The following is a 14024-nucleotide window of genomic DNA, read 5'->3' as shown; positions in this document are numbered from 1 at the left end:
TACACCCTGGGAGGGGATACACACACATGCACACAAGTATCATATATCTATATAATCTTAGAAAATATTAATATATTTCAATTTGAACGTTTGGAATACATTCAATATGGGAATCTTGGCACTTTATACCAATATGCTTCAGAGACAAAGCATCATGGTCTTTAGGTAGGAGCGTGTATTAGCATACTGGCAGTGCTGTTAGTTTTGCTTCCAAAATATATTAATGAAGATATTATCTTGATTATTTTGACCCTTCACAGAGATTTCTCTTTAATTATAGCCTTTATCCCAATATAAGGGTAATTTCTTGACCAATCAATTCACTTATCTCTATTCTAATAATTCTATAAAAAATAATGTGAAAACGGCATCTGCTCACTTTTCTAGATTAAAAAAAAATCATGGGTAATTGTTCTTAATATTATGGAGAAATTTACATCTCTTGTAATTCAAGATTTCAAGTAGAAGTCTCCATTTGAGAGACTCAAGTAGCAAATCTATTGTATGTTTTTGCATTTTCTGAAAATTATGTGTTTTGCAGGCACTCTTAAGTTACTTTCCTTTTCTCTTTCTAATTACGGCCATTATTATAGTTTTCTAAATACAGCAGCAATTGAGTTGTTCTGTACTCACGTATAGAAGATGTAAGAGTAATGGATAATTAGAGCTGCAGCTGGCTGTCCTTTACTACGTCTGCACTTTTGGCAGTTCTTTGACCTTCGTGTTTTTGTTTCTACCTTAGCATAAATCTTACATTGCAGAAATAACTTCTTTCTGAATTTACTCCAAATGCAGAGAATCAATTTAAACTAGTTTGACTATGTCTTAAAATGTCTTGAACTTTGTTGAAACAGGTAGGAGCTTCCGTTGCTTCAGAATTGCTAAGAATTAATTTTTTTTTATCTAGAAAAGCGAGCAGATGCCCTCTTTTGGTTTTTGACACAAACTCTTGTCATGCATCACAGTAATTATCAACCATATACTGGGATAAATATCCGAGCCTATGATTAGCTTCGTGCTTCAGATTTTTTTCTGAGTTGAATTGAATTTTGGTCTTGTTTGACTAAATATTATAGTCCATTTTGCTGGCCTGTATTAAATGTGTAGTGTTCTATTTATTGGAGTTGAGGCTCTTGTTCTGTGATCATCTTTCTGACCACTTAAGAAAGAGCATGAGTACTTACAAGTACTGCAAACACACCGGTCATTGAACATATCAATGAGTAAAAGGTGAGTGGGTTGGCAATAAATGAGAGAGAAGTACCTTTGTTTCAATATTTATTGAGGATTGTTTTTAATGAAGTGTTCTGTCTAGAGTGGAAATACTGCCATTTCTCTCCCTCTTCATATCTCTTTAGTGGGTCAAGTTGCTGTCTGTGGCTGTATCTTCATTATTTAGAGATCTTGGAAAAGGCTGAAAGTCTCACCTTAGGTATCAATTAAGTATTGCTGTTTTCCATGAATATGGCAGAGTAGAAATTCACCCTCTCTAATGCATATACCAACACATACGCACGCACGCACACACGCATGCATACACAAAATCGAACCAGTTTCCAATGTGCTCTAGTCTTCAAGTCTGTTTCTTCTTAAGAATCTATTTCTGACCTTGCATAATGATTTGATGATTAACCTCATTTCTCTTGCCAGCTTCCCACATCTTCACTCTTAAAACATATATATTTTGTTAATTCTACCCACTTGAAATTCTGAAAATTATAATTTATTAATTAAAAAATTGTATTTTTTTCTCCTTTCATCCCCATGGGCATGGTGTTATTATAGTCTCATCTTGAATTACTGCACCACCACCCCACCTGATACACCTGCTTCCAATTTCACTACTTTCCAAATATCTATATCCCTAGCAAAATGTGTTTTTAACGTTTACTTGCTTTAAACCCACTTTCTTTTGCCACCTTTGTAATATCCAAACTCCTCAATATCTTAGATAAGATCCGTTTTGACCTGCTTCTGCCTCCCTTTCCAATCCAACTCTCCCCATACTTCTTTTGCATCTTATTCTGAAGCTGCAAGGAACTACCTGCAATTCTTAGGATGCTTTGTGTCTCTGGCATCCTTGCCTGAAATGCCCTCTGTATTGGGTTGAATAGTATTGACCCCAAATGTATGTTTATCAGGAACCTAAGAATGTCATCTTCTTAGTCAATGAGGTCTTTACAGCTGTAATTAGCCAAGATGGAAGCATTCAAGGGGGTGGACCCCACAAGCCAATATGACTGATGTCCTTATAAGAAAAGGAGAAGAAACACCAGTAAGTCCTCACAGAGACAAAAGCAGAGATTGGAATGTTGCCTCTACAAACTAGGGAAGGCCAAGGATTGTTGCAATACCAGAAGCTGGGAGAGAGGCATGGACGTTTCCTCCTTCCTGGTCTACAGAAGGAACCAAACCTGCCAACACCTTGTATGTAGACTGCTAGCCTCCAGCACTGTGACGGAATAGATTTCTGTTCTTTGAAGGTAACCAGTTTGTGGTAATTTGTTAGGGCAGTCCTCTGAAATGAATTATTCTCACCAGCCCACTCCCAACTGAAGTAGCCTCTAGGACCCAACAGGTCTGGGGTGGCGGTGGTGGGGGAGGTGAGGGGGCACCTCTGGGCACCAGGGACTTCTCTGTTCTCTCGCGGTGTTGGAACCACCAGCCAGTGAGCTTCTTGAAAACAGCACAGGAATCTTGGCTCTCTGTCTCCAGCATCCAGCACAGTGCTTGGCCTAAAACTGGAGAGGATTTTGTTGCTTAAATCACTGAAATGACAGAGTTCTGATGCGGGTTACCACATATTCCTTTTAACTCTTGTATTTTGTTTTGTTGCATTTTGTTTGTAATGGAAGACTTAAAATGAGGCATCAGGGGAGTGTTCATGATTTTGATTTTTCTTGTGAGGAGTCCTGGTGAATAGCTGCTTGTTCTTCAGGCACGAGGTTCTGCAGTCACTGGAAAATCCAGCGTGGCTGTTGGTTAATCTCTCAGCAGAGATGAGTTCTTCTGGTTGGTGAGCTAGCTTCTTCAGAACCTGAGAGCTGCCTCCATGGGACCTTTGGTGAGGGAGAAGAAGTGTTGAAACTCAGGGGACACCCAGGGGCTTTCTGTTCAGAGTAATTAAATGAGAAGAGTGGCAACGATTACCTACAATAAGTTCTGGAGTTTTGGGTACCTTGTTTCATTTCTGTGCTCACTTCCCACCCCAGACATTCCCTGCCCCTCCTCTCTCTCTACTCCACCATCCACGTACAGAAAGTCAAAATTTAATCTCCTGCTTCTGAAAGTTCCTCAGCGATCCCAATTTTCTTTCCCACGAACCACCAATGTTGAGTGTCATTTCATTCTTCTCTTACAAGGTGACTAGAAGCAAAAGATAAGAGATTAAAATTATTTTTTTCTCTAGAACCAAGCCCCTTCCCTTTTGATTCCTCATTAGACAAAATGAATCTAAAAAATCTTAATGGATTTGATAGCTTTGTTGCACATCTAGAAAAATTTATCCTACGGAGGGGAGAAAGAAAAAAAAAACCCACCACCCACACACCCCACACATCAATTATTTGGTTAAGTGATGAGAAACGAAAGGCCAAGTTTGGAAATTGTTCAAGTTTTCTATGAATATTCATAAATAATTAACGTGCATCTCAATTTAGAACCTAACAGCAGTTCATTTAAATTTTTTTGTTTTGTTTTTAATATCTGAGTTAATTATACGCTGAGGCCTGGTTTCTGGGTCTTCTCAGCCAGTGGCTATTGAATAACTGCAGTTGGTGAAAATAATCCTGAGCCGTCGCCGTGTGGGCCTGCAGCTGGAGGAGGCCGCGGACTCAGCCCCTGCGAGGAAGACTGGCCTCCCGGGGAGGGTGCTCTTTCCCCTTCCCGGCTCGGAATCTTTTCACTAAGAGCTTTACACCTTTGAGGGCAAATTCCTTTCTTTAGCATCCCCCACCCCCTCACCCCCCAAGCCCCAAACAAGAGAGCGAGAGGAAAAATGTAAATAGATGGTGAAAAGCTAGGAGGCTACTCGCTCCTGGGGGTTTCAGGCCCTGGGGCAGCCACGGGCGTAGCCCTGCGAGGATGCGCAGATCGCAAACCCCTAAGGGCAACCCCCCCCCCAAAAAACACAAAACCCCAAAAAGCACCAGGAAGAAGTCGGTCCAACCGGGTAGAAAGGACGCCTGCACTTTGTGAAACGCGGCTGCTCAGAAGAATAATCCGAGCCCTGGGCTGTTGGCCTCCTGCAAGGAGGCCGTTCGGGGGCGGCCCCTTTTGTGTCTCCGCCGCGTCCGGGCTGGAGGATGGAGCCGTCGTGGACAAAGGGTCGGCGGAGGGCGGAGGGCAGGGTGTGAACTCTTCAGGAGGCTGCTTTCAGCCCGCTCCAGCGGCCCGGCTTTGAGCCGCTCGCCCTGTCCGGACGCGCGCCGGGCCGGGGCGCCGACCGCGGGGTAACACTGCCATCTAGTGGCCGCCCCGCGCCCGCGCCCGCGCCCGCGCCCGCGCCCTGCCCTCGGCCGCCGCCGCCGCCGCCGCCGTCCTCCCCGGCTCGCCCCCGCTCGCGCGCGCTCTCTCCCTCTGTCTCTCTCTCTCCCTCTCTCTCTCTTTTTTTTTAAAAAAGAGGGGTTTTTTTTTGTTGGTTTTTTTTTTTTTTTTTATCCAGTCAAAGAAAAAAAAAAAAAAACTAGCTCTTGGAAAACAACCAACTCTGTTGGAACTCAGAGATAATAATCAGTTTCTCTGGGCTTGTGAAATTGGCTCATTAAGCTTGCTTTTTAACAGAAAATATTGGAAGCGATTAAGTCTGCTTTACTGAGTGGGCATGAAATGGCCAACCTCCGGCCACCCACAGCTCCTAGGTGCCTGGCGCCGTTTTATGCATGCAGCGTAATGTCTTTACTTGAAGTGCTGTTTATTCATCACCTGCTTATTTATCTCTTTGCATTTGGCAGGCACATCGATCAATGTTAAACTGTCACACAAGGTTATTTTTCTTTTACATAACAGTATAGGCCTAAGGTAGTGGCATATTAAAAGTAATAACTTTCTAACTTGTAGCTCAAGATGACAGCCCCATTTTTACCCGAATATATTACAGCCCGGGATCCCTCATTCCGTCCTCCTCGGCCTCCCCCTGCTCCGCTGGTACTCGGCTCTCCCAAGGTCAGAGGCTTCATTCCGCCCTGCTTCCCTCCCACTTTGCATAGCACTCGGTTTCCCCTTCACCTCCAGTTATCTGCGGCTTTTAGGCTGATAAGCCCACAGCGAACATCCTGTCCACCTGGTGTACACATCTCGCTTGCTCCTCCTCACGGTGACATTTACCCCTTTGCATAAAGATGGGGTGGCCGGCTGCGCTCTGCAGAAGAAGCAAAAAAGCTTCTTCCAGGGGTGGCGAAGGTTGCGATGGTCTCATGTTTCCATCCCCACGGCCAGCTCCGTAAATGTGGTGGAAGGTTGCTGGTTTTTTTATTTTATTTTATTTTATTTTATTTTTAAATTTTCCTTTGGAGTTATAACAGGCCACAACAACAGCAACTACAGACCTATCAAAAAAAAATAGAATTAAAAAACATCTGAAAGCAACTAGTTTTGCTTTGAAGCAACTGGTGTTCCTTTGGGGCTTTTAAGTCGAGTTGTTCCCCCCTTTCCTTTCTTTGGTTTTAGCTTGGTTTGTGTTGCTTTCAAACTACCCAGTTTGTGACGCCTCCTCTCTTGGCAATAGGCCAAGCAGGCTTTCTTTGTACAAGCAGGTTTTCTTTTTCTTTCTTTCATTCCTTTTTTTTTTTTCCCCAGTCCAACCTAAAAATGCCTACAGATAGAATATCAGATCTTTTTAGTATCAAATTTCAAAGTGGCCCTTAGAATTCTTTCCTGCCCTTGATCTTTCAGTTTGGATTTCAGCTCAGACTTGGACTCTGTTGCTAAATATGCCTTGGATAGTGGCTATCTAATACAATGTTTTGATAATCTTGTGTACACAGGAATTAAGCGTTTTACCATAGTGGACACTGTTGCACAACTATTTTTGTGACACAAGGTACCACACCCTCTCTGATAATCTACTTTTGTGTACACCAATACAGCTCATCTAGGAAGTATGAGAAGGAAAGCGTAAATGGTTAAGAAAATATAGTCCAGCAGACTATTGAAACACCTGCTTTGGAGGCTCACAAGCTCAGCATTGAAGGCGGCCCAGGCTTTGGGTTTCCTTATGCATTTCTGTGCATAGAAAGATGGTGGAGTGCTGATCTATAGTGATCTGTTTTATCATGGGTAGCACAGCCCCAGAAAAAAAAGCACATCCATTAAAAAAAATGCAGCCCACCCTGTGTCTATGCTCCTACGATCAATATTTGCATTAAAGTGGTTTAAATGTATGTGGCTCGGAGGCTGTCCATTCTTTCAACCTGACCTGCTGCATTGATTAGGGCTAGTGATAGAAGGGGAAAGAGCAAATCAGGCAAGGAAAAGAATTAAAAGGAAAAACAGAAGAAAATGAAAGCTGTGGCTATGAGTCCTATAGGAGATATACTTTAAGCCATTCATTGATGCCATATTTGCTGAGCAGTCCACTCTATAGGAGAATCTCCCCATCTCCCTCATAGGCCTATTTTGTTTTTCAAAAACCAACAGGATTTCTGGTTGCCTCTAGGACAGGGCAACTTAGTGGCTTGTGATTAACAGCCACATGTGTCCAGGCCAGTGCCTATATTTAGCTGTTTGTCTTTCATGCTTTCTCGGTGCCCCAGTGGTCCGTATTTGTGAGCTGTAGTTTGCTTGACTAAAATCTCATTAATAATACTTACAACTACTGCTTATTAAGTGCTTATTTTGTATGAGATGTTGCTAAGTTCTTTATAGACAGCATCTAAATTGATTATTTAAAGCAGTGTGGTCAGGGGTCATTCTGATCCCATTTTCACATTTGACATCCAAGGATGGATTATAACTAGTCCAAAGTCATACCACCAGTAAAATGCAGAAACCCTTCAAATCACATCACTGATTCTAAAGCCCAGACTCTTAACCATTGTGCTAGGTAATACTGTATTTGGGAATTGGTTTTCTGTGTTGGGATGTTTTGTCAGAGTAAACATCATACTTAACACTGCTCTGTGTATGAAGAGAGGTAATGCCCACTGTATAATAGTGAAGCCCTTTGTTATATCACCATAGAAACTTTCAATTATTTGGAGCACAAAATATTTTCAGTGGAGACTTGGATGGAAATTGATCTCAAAGAGAAGGCAAGGCTGTCACAAGAGCAGAGCTACTCCATGTTGGTACTTTGTTCTTCTGCCATGGTAAAGAAATAGCCCATATATTTCCTGCTGGGGGAAGCAATCTCAAGGAAATCTAAGAGTTTCTGAGATGAACCACCACAGGGAGCTCAGTTGTGAGTTAATTGGACAGGAGTATGAGGCCTATCATAGGTACAGATTAATAACTTTTATACATAGAATATTGAAGAATTATGTGTTGAGTAACTATGGTTGTGCTAGATAAGATATACTTCTTAACATTGAAGAACTGATTCTATACTTAAGGATAAAAAGCAGTCTATGAAATAGCTAAAGCCCTTCACCAGACAGAATGTACAGTAATGAGCCATATAGGAAGTGAATTTAGGAGGCATAGAGAAAACAGAGAGAGCATTGGGACATGAAGTGTTTGGGTAAGACCTTGAAGAGTTGGACTCAAAGATTGATGAATAGAACATAAGTTGAGGAAAGAAGACATTCAGAATGGAGAAATGTATAAGCATAGTTGGGAATTTTTTCTTTTTTAGGATTTTATTTTTAAGTTATCTCTATACCAAATATGGGGCTTGAACTCACAATCTTGAGGTCAAGCTTCGTATGCTCTACTGACTGAGCCAGCCAGGCACCCCAAGTATAGCTTGGAATTTTGGAATGAGTATCTGTACTCAAGCAAATGTTCGCATGTCATGGGTGGTTGGGTTGCGTTGGTCTAGACTGCAAAGACTTTGAAGGTTGAGATTCCACAGTTGAAACACCCTTGCAGTGAAGTATCCTCTTTTATTGTCTCAGGGAATCAGGCAAATTTGTCTGCCGAAATTACAGCTTGGAAATTTGACCTACTTAGGGCATTGCTTGGAGCATTGGAGTTTCAAACAAGCCCTTCCGCTCTGAAGGAAGAATCTCTTGATACTTTCGTTTTCTCAAGGATGAAAAGAAATTAAAAGTAACACATGTGACAATTTTACTTATGAGGCTAACTTGAAGTAGGAGAATTACCTCAAGAGAGAAATAAAAAGGTGAAAGTAATTTTTCAAATCTGAAATCTTTGGAGCAGTGTGTTGACAAGTTTGCTTTTTACCAAACTGGTGCATGAAAATCTAGCTTATCAGAGAATTAAAATTTGTGTGTAATAATCATTCAGATTTAAAAAGGCTTTTCTGCAAGATTCCTTTAAACTGAAATCCCTTTGTATATTTTAAATGTGCTTTGATGTCACCTAAATGCAGACCAATAAACAAATGGACAAAAACAAAAACAGAAAGCCTCATTTATAAATAGCTTTTAAGGAAATCATACCAACCAGTTCATAAAACAAGGCACATAGTTACAGGTTGCTGCCACATTTTAGATTGATTTAGATAATAATGCAAATGATTATAAAGCATGCATGAATGTATGATTTTAGGAATGTCTTGTATGTTTAGAAAAACAGATTCCAGGGGATCCCTGGGTGGCGCAGCGGTTTGGCGCCTGCCTTTGGCCCAGGGCGCGATCCTGGAGACCCGGGATCGAATCCCACATCGGGCTCCCGGTGCATGGAGCCTGCTTCTCCCTCTGCCTGTGTCTCTGCCTCTCTCTCTCTCTCTCTGTGACTATCATAAATAAATAAAAATTTAAAAAAAAATAATTAAAAAAAAAAACAGATTCCATAAGAATCTGGTTATTCTTGTAAAAACTCAGGTTTAAAATAATAGCAAGGAGGGGTGCCTGAGTGGCTCAATGTGTTAAGTATCTGCCTTCCACTTAGATCATGATCCCAGGGTCCAGGGATCAAGCTACCTGCTCAGCAGGGAGTCTGCTTCTCCCTCTCCCTCTGCTCTTCCCCCTGCTTGTGCTCTTTCTCTCAAATAAATAAATTAAATCTTTAAAAAAAAAAAAAGCAAAGAAAGAAAAAACAGCAAGAATAATAACTGACAAGTCAGTGCTTTAGGATGAGGCTTGGTAAGTGAGTCCATTTAGGGATCAACCTTTGGCTTACATTGTCTCATTTTGAGCAGTTCCTTTGTTTACCTCTCTGTTTTTCTGATTTTTCATTAAAGAAGGAATTCTTGTATCCTAGATCAGTGGTTCTCAAAGGGCAGTTCTCAGAAAAGCAGCATCAGCATGACACAAGAACTTGTTAGAAATGCAAATTATTGGACCTCATCCCTGAACTACGAAGTCAGAAACTTGGGATGGGCCCAGCAGTCTATGTTTTAACAAATGCTTCAGGTGATTCTGATACATGCTGAATTTGAGAACCACTGTCTTATTTTCTAAGATACATCGTTTTATGCTTGCACGGAAATACTTTTGGTTTAAATCAAAGGATGTTTTATTTCTGCACAAATAATTTCAAAGCCCTTTGCTTTATAGTTCTGTCTGCTTTGCATTGTTCTCCTGTCTCATCCTTCCGATGACACCTGCTGTACCTCATCACTCTCCCATTTACCCTCCTGCTTTATTTTCCACCCAGCTATGTGGGGTGCTTCGGGTTACTTCAGCAGAGCATGAGTGTAAGGATTTTCCTCTTTTTCTGATGGCAATTTGCCAGTCAGGGAATTAAAAAAAAAACACACACCTATTTTCTATATTTGAAGTAGTGTTTTAGGTAGGTCAGATTGTTTGAAGTTTGATCATCAGATAAATGAAATGATATTTATATATCACTTGAAATAAAAATTCTTTTTAGTTAGATAAAGACTGGTAAGTCTCATAATAATCTTTCTCAGTGATCATTTAATTTCAGTTGGCTTAAGATGCTATTTGTATTAAGTTAACAGGGTGCTAATTTAACATAGGTTTATAGTCATTTGAAGCCATTTTCATTCATTAAGAAAAATATCTCTCTAGATTAGATTATCATAAGGGTTTGAATAGCAATAGGGATTCCTCTATGTAGGCCTGAGGATTTTCCAGATGAGTGCACACTCTGTTTCACTGCCCTCTTGAATAGTGTAGAATTTTTTTTTTTTTTTTTTTTTTAACTACAGAGCAGGGCGCTGACTGTGGCACCCAGCTTTGCCTTGGTAAAACAAAAACAAAAACAAACACGCACATACATTCTACACTAGATTCATATATTGTATCTCTAATTTGTTATGATTTGTATAATTCTAGTACATAGTATAATTTCAGAATCTTGATTTATAATTTTTAGAACATTTTAGACATATTCAGCATCAAAATTCTTTTTTTTTTTGCTCCTGATTTCAGTTTTTTAAAGATAGTATTAAGTATAATGAAATTTCTGTAGCCTGACTGCATTCTGTCCCAAAGTACATGGCAAAAAAACATGCATTCCTGTTTAATTTCCCAAAGCACATAAAAATTGCAGAGGTCCTTAGAAAATTATTTAATGTATGTATGTATGTATGTATGTATGTATGTATTTATTTATTTATTTATTTATTTTTAAAATTTCTTTCAATGAGACCTTCTGTATAGTGTATAGAACATGTTCTTCACAATTGTTTGATACACTCTTACCCCAGGAACCATTTCAAAGCAGTTGGAGACATGTGCCCTTGCTTTGTTCCATCCTGGGTTTATCTCACGAAGTTCTGAGTTGCCTAGTTGCCTTAGTTTCTGTGGAGTTTACTCTCAGGGCTATATAAGCTCTTGGAGAGAATTTACTCTCTAGCTACTTGGAATTCATTCATCCACATTCTGTACCCTTAGCCACTTGGACAATAATTTCAATAACACCTCTATTCAAAGTGATTCTTATTGGTTCAACCTTTCAAACTAATGAAGGAAATGAAGCCAAGAAAATGATAATGGACCAGGACTAGCTAGACCCAATGGACTTTTCCATACTAGGAAGCTCTCCTAGTCTATCAGAATATTTGTGTATCTTTGAAAAGGAAGGATTGTAGAATAATGAAACTCAAATTTGTGTAATTTACTTTTTTTTTAATGATAGAAGAAATATTTCTGATTAGTGGCAGGACTTTAACTATATAATAAATTTGGCCACAGGTTTATTTAAGCTGAATTACCTTCAAATAATCTTTCTTGCTTTAAATTTCAAGGTAAGAACTCCTAGCCATGCAGCAGGATGCTTGGATTGGTTGGGTTCCCTAAGCACCTCTTTCTGGGGACTGGTGGTGCCCAGTAGAGAAGAATCTTGACTTACCAGACAGGTTGGGAGGTAGAAGTTACAGAGTTAAGATCTGCAGGAGGGTATTATATTGCTCCTTTTTCTTTGCAACACTCTTAAGTTTTATATAATGTATACCTACTTCTGAAATTCAGCAAAATGTCATTAATATCTGATGGTTCTAGCAACCTTTCTGACGATTGAAGGCAGAACAGTACATTTCCTTAAGGAAATGAAAGCTTCTGAGTGCATCTCTCACTTCCATGGAAATGTGTGTCAAAAGTTTCAGGAGTCTGTAGGGCTAAAATAATAGTTAAAATTAATCTGAATTGGAGGGTTATGAAAGACAAGCAAATACTACAAGTATTATGTAAGGCACACAAATTAGGCTCAGATTTAACTCCTTTGCAAACTTTTTTTTTATCAGCTTAATTCCTGGTTTACCAATTTAATGCTTACCCAGGTATTATGTACTGAATAATCTGGGTTATGAGCCAAAAATTGTCTCCATTTTGTGGCAGAACGGTAATTAACTCATCTCTAATTCTGAAAGCTATTGTGATCTTGAGAGATCAGGTAGGCATTGCCCTGGTTTCTAAGATAAAAAAAAGAAGAATGGTTAAGAGCCCATGTGCTGACAGACTTGGGTCCAAATGCGTATTTTCTAACTGTATAATGATGATTGGACTTGATTTAACTTGAATATATGTCTTATTATTATTTTTTAAAATTCATACACTCTTAGAACAGGGTCTGGACAGCCATGGCTTATGAACCAAATCTAGTTTGCCTCCTTTTTTTCACAAATACAAGTTTTATCGGAACTCAGTTACATTTATCTATACACATAGTCTCTATGGCTTCTCTCACACCACAAGGCTGAATTGAGTAGCTGCTACAGAGACCACATGGCCCACAAAGCCTAAAATGTTACAACCTGGCCCTTCACAGAAAAAGTTTGCCAACTCCTATCAAAGACTATAGTTTATTGATCTTATGATCCCAATGTCTGCTTTTCTTGAATGAGGTAGATTTGTGGGAATTGGAGAAAATGTAGACTCATCTGGTAGAGAAAAAAAAAATGCTACCTGGGTAGTTGCAACTTGAATTCTCTTTGCATTTCTATCACTTCTCTCTCTGTCAACTTGGGATGTCACATCAGTGCTCTGACTCTTGGTATCCTAATCTGTAACAAAAGGAAGTTGGTCTGTGTGATTTCCAAGATCTCTTTCTTTCTTTTTTCCTTTCTTATCTTTCTACCAACTCAGTTGTTCCTGGCTGTACTTACCATACAGCTTTCCCTAACTGTTCTGCTCAAATTCACTTCTTCCTCTGAGCTCTGTAACATTGGTATATAGTTACACATTGTACTGCAGTGCTTATTTCCTTTAGATGATACTGTTATTTGTTCTTTTTTTAAAGAATTTATTTATTTATTTATTCATGAGGGACCCACAGAGAGAGAGAGAGAGAGAGGCAGAGACACAGGCAGAGGGAGAAGTAGGCTCCCTATGGGGAGCCTAACATGGACTCAATCCTCTATCCTGGGATTACGCCCTGAGCCGAAGGCAGATGCTCAACCTCTGAGCCACCCAAGCATTCCCTGTTATTTGTTCTTGCTTATTATTTTAAATTACAAGCTCCCTGAGAGTAGGAACTTATGTTCTTCCTCTCCATATTCCTAACAGGTGACAAGTGTGTTTGAAATGGACACTAAGTATTATCATTTTGTGTGCATGTGTATGTGTATTAGGGAACTTTCAGGACATAGAAACAATTGTCTCACATGTTCTAAAAGGATCTGGATCAGGGCATCTGGGTGTTTCAATCAGTTAAGCATCTGCCTTTGGCTCAAGTCATAGTCCCTGAGCCCCGCATCCGGCTTCCAGCTCAGTGGGGGTCTGCTTCTCCCTCTGTTCCTTACCCTGCCTGCGTTCTTTCTCTCAAATAAATAAAATATTTTTAAAAAATTCAAAGGACCCAGATCTAGAGTTTTGCACTTACATAAAATTACTTATGCTTTATAAGGGAAAGCCACTGAGTTGAGACAGATTTACATGGATAGAGACAGCGATGTGGACTGACCTAGGTGTTTGTCCCAAGAGAAGCAGTTAGCGAATGCAGTGAATTGGTTATCCTGCCTGGGTCGGAAGGAATCAGAGGATCAGTTGTGGGAGATGATGTATCTGTATTGGAGATCTAAAATTTATATTCCTAGTCCAGAATAAAATTTGTGTATTCTCATTATATTGGTGAAAGTGAAAATATTAGAGACTATTTTATACTGTATAGTGTACAAACGAGAACCAGTGTCTTACCACGGGACTTTTTGTTGTTGTTGTTGCTAATATTTGTTGGTTTTCTACAACATACTTCAGAGTTTGTGAATACAAAAGATGCAGCTTTTTCTTTCACCCCATCTGATGGGATGAAGATGGACAGCCATCCTACCTATCTTCCTTCCTGGTTATTTGGTTTATAGTGATTTAAACTTTTTAGAATGTTTGAATAAGGTATACCTGTGCAGTTGTTATTACCTTACTTCTCATTGGTATTTAAAATAAGTAAGATCATTTTATTGCTATTGCAGTGTCTTTGTTCTCTAGTTTAGAGATTGTGACAGTTTAGTTGTTAGAAATAAGTATAGCTTACCATTCAAAGATATATCATGGCTAAGG

The 14024-nt window shown here is 39.8% G+C and overlaps 1 protein-coding gene and 1 long non-coding RNA gene across 3 annotated transcripts in view; one reads left to right on the top strand and one right to left on the bottom strand.

Moving 5' to 3' along the window:
• LOC144324185 (uncharacterized) overlaps positions 1-14024 on the top strand; it is a 196262-nt gene that overhangs the window by 106121 nt on the left and 76117 nt on the right. The window lies entirely within an intron of this gene.
• On the bottom strand, positions 134-4446 carry LOC144324183 (uncharacterized). The gene is made up of 3 exons (XR_013389608.1): positions 4149-4446; positions 3257-3366; positions 134-3059 (listed from the first exon to the last, which is right to left on the bottom strand). It is a non-coding gene; the product is annotated as an uncharacterized LOC144324183 (long non-coding RNA).

The sequence above is a fragment of the Canis aureus genome, chromosome 11 (assembly GCF_053574225.1).
Source record: "Canis aureus isolate CA01 chromosome 11, VMU_Caureus_v.1.0, whole genome shotgun sequence".
Taxonomy (NCBI): domain Eukaryota; kingdom Metazoa; phylum Chordata; class Mammalia; order Carnivora; family Canidae; genus Canis; species Canis aureus.
This window is presented reverse-complemented; position numbering and strand designations above follow the sequence as displayed.